Below are 3254 nucleotides of genomic sequence, written 5' to 3'. Positions count from 1 at the left end.
TCGGCAGTGTGACCTAATTGTTTGCAGTTGGTACAATTAAATACCCTTGGTACAAACAAACGCACCGGAAATAACATATTCTCGATATATACATATTTTGGGAGCATCGAACCGGCGAACGTCACCCGAAGCGAGCCTGACTTAGCATATACCTTTTTACCATCTACTGTGGTTGCTGAATGCAATTCCTTGCAGTCCAGGATATCCACGGTAGATTGCAGGGCATTCTTTAAGCGACCTTTCCCTGCAAGCACATCCTTGCAAGTTAAGCTCGCTGCGTTGATCACACCTTCTATTTCGACCTCCCGCGAGGGGACATAAACTGAATATTCAATGTTGTACGCCCTGTCGCCAGCAATTTCATTCGTCACCTGGTATGTAGGTGCGGTGATGCGTAGCTTGTTTCTGTTGATTGGCTGAATTCAAGCTTCGTAAAACGACGCGTCAAGTCTCGTTTGATGGCGAGAAAATCTAGGCTTTTCGCTTTCTGCCGAAAGTAAACAACCCAAGGGCCAGGCGAAGATGCCTGGTAAAACCATTGACGAATACATAGACCGAAATGTCCGGTACAAAGCCATCAGAAAATCGGGCACCATGTCTTCTTCTTCATTTTGAAGAAAATACCCCTCGTGGGTGACAAATTACATAAATATTTTACGAGCGCTGACTCACCCTCTTGACGTTTTGACAGTTTGTCTGTTTGTGTTTCTTCCACCTTTTCCCGTTAGGGGCACCGGATCGTCGTATTCGTATCGATTTAGCTGATAACGGAACAACACCATCGTTCTCAAAGCGCAGTGGAGGTTTTGAGGAAGGCGGTGAGTATCGTCGCGGCCCCGACTACGAATATCCGGAAGGCGGTGCATCATAAGAGGAAAATTCATCGTACGGCTATGGTGGAAGACCGTTCCGCGGACGTGGTGGTTTCCGTGGCGGTTTTCATCGTGATGGCCCACCGCATCACGGGGACAATGATGAATGGCGTCGATCAGGAGCATTCGAATCAATTCCGTGGAGAGCAGGTAAACTGGCTGCTCTTTGCCTTCCGGTTGTAGACCCCAGTCATTAGCAGATTTTGGTACCGGAACATCATTACATCGTATGTGTACATTACATGACGGAAGATCATCAGTAGCATAAAACGAAATCTCTTCAGTTTGGACTGCTATGGCGTCGTCCTCGTCATCAGCCTCCGCAACCAGTTCCTATCTGGGAGGTACCGTAGCAGCATCACGACGAGAGCACATAAACAGCACCACGGATTACTATGGGAAGATCCATAAAGTACGTCACGCAAAAATTGGCGATTTTCAGCCCCCCTCCCTCCCCCCTCTTCACACTTTTTGTACTAAAACTCCAAAATTTTTTTATGAGTCGTCACGCTGCTCTTAACCCCCCTCCCCCCTATGAGCGTGACGTACTCTGTGGATGGCCCCTATGGCTTATTTAATCGGAACAGGAATTCCGTGATGGTGACGTTAAAAAAAAGAATCGACCCACTTCAAATTGCATTGCAACTATCGCCACTTTCGCCGGAAGGGGAACGAATGCATATCACCATGCCAGAGAACTATGGAGGATAAATAGATATATTCAAAACGATGAACCTGATTCTGGATCAATACACTACATTATGTTGCTATATCACGTCACCTATTTTCTAGGAAAGCACTAGGGTCATGCACTGCTTGGATTGAAGTGGTCAACTTGATAGATACCCATCATGGGTGATAGTCAGTTAACACAAACTAGTTAGATTTTGGTCAACTTTTATTTCTAAATGTAGATCATGCATTCTCGTTTACGACAGCAAAATCCATTCGTTCACTGACAGAAAATTGCTTCGAAAGGGAAGATAGTAGTCGAATGTGAAAGTAACGGTACCTTAACAACCATCTTACGCATATTTGTCCCATGTTTGCTGGGATTCCTATGTACATGGGACAGTTATAACAGCAGTTAAGTATTGCGAAGAAGAGGATCGAATTGTTGACCACGTGTCAGGTATGAGTGAGCATGTCGACCTTGGAGAGTTTTTCGATTTCATTCTTTTGATGGCCGTTTGGATGTAATTATACTGCCTCTGATCGCATATAACTCCTGATATTCTAGCTATTAACTCGTGCAATCACAAACCACCTAGACCAGTGTTTCCGAAACTTCCACCTTGCTGTTTGTTGATTCGGTCATGTGTTTTTGGCCTTTTGCCGTTCGTAGTAGACTCGTAAATTGATCAACTCAGTTACTTGTAATTTGGTATGCCAAATATTGAACGTGTTCAACCTTCCTTTTATTAAAGTGATATAAACAAAGGCATTCGTTCATTTAGTGTTATATAGTGAATATAAGTGAATTGAGCAAGTCATTTGGAATGAACTCCAAACTTGTTAACGAGGAGAAAAAAAGGACCCGTTTAAGTATGGCAAATCGAAATTATTCACAAAGCTATTCAATTCAGCTATTCAATGTGAGGATTAGATCAATTTACTTTATAGTCCTAAATGCTATAGTCCATTTATTTATCCCAGTTGTTATGTTCATCCAGATTTACCAAATTCTTTTAATTTATTTACTATCATTCAACTACTAGCATTTTCAAGTATTCAAGTATGTATCTGAATTCAAATTCTAATTTTACACTGCTGATGCATTTATTAGTTTAATCGATAACGTCATAAAAACTACTTTCGTCAAATTAGTGCCACAATTTCCAAAACAAAAGATTACGCCAACAATTTGCCCTAGCTCGTATATTGGAATTGTTTGAACACAGGATTACATAAAATAAGTGACGGCTCATAGAAAATACGAACTTTCGAAGCTGCTTTCTAACTAGTCCTAATTGTATAAACCCAATATTTTTTTTACACGGTTGGTATTTATTAATTAACCTAAACTTTCACAGCTTTCGAAATACCACCTGAATTTTCTTTGATTTTTTGTAATTTTTTTCGTGGGGTGAACTCATAGTTTCATTGACGCTCAAGTTCATAATCGACTAAAACTCAACCGTGTAAAAAAATAACTGGGTGTATTGTAGTACGATCGGAGTTCTACCAAATCGAATAAAAAACCACCGAAATCTTACCATATTTAGCTATCCTTCCTTTATTAATCACAAAAAGTGTCGCATGTTCCTCAACGCAATAGGTGTTTAGTGTCGTTTAGCCTATCACCGACCATATATACATTTAAAGCCTGTCCACGTTTAATTTCGGACACTTAGGTCCAATTGATTTGTCGTCATTTTATCA

Source organism: Armigeres subalbatus, chromosome 3 (genome assembly GCF_024139115.2).
Source record: "Armigeres subalbatus isolate Guangzhou_Male chromosome 3, GZ_Asu_2, whole genome shotgun sequence".
In the NCBI taxonomy this organism is placed as follows: Eukaryota; Metazoa; Arthropoda; class Insecta; order Diptera; family Culicidae; genus Armigeres; species Armigeres subalbatus.
This window is presented reverse-complemented; position numbering follows the sequence as displayed.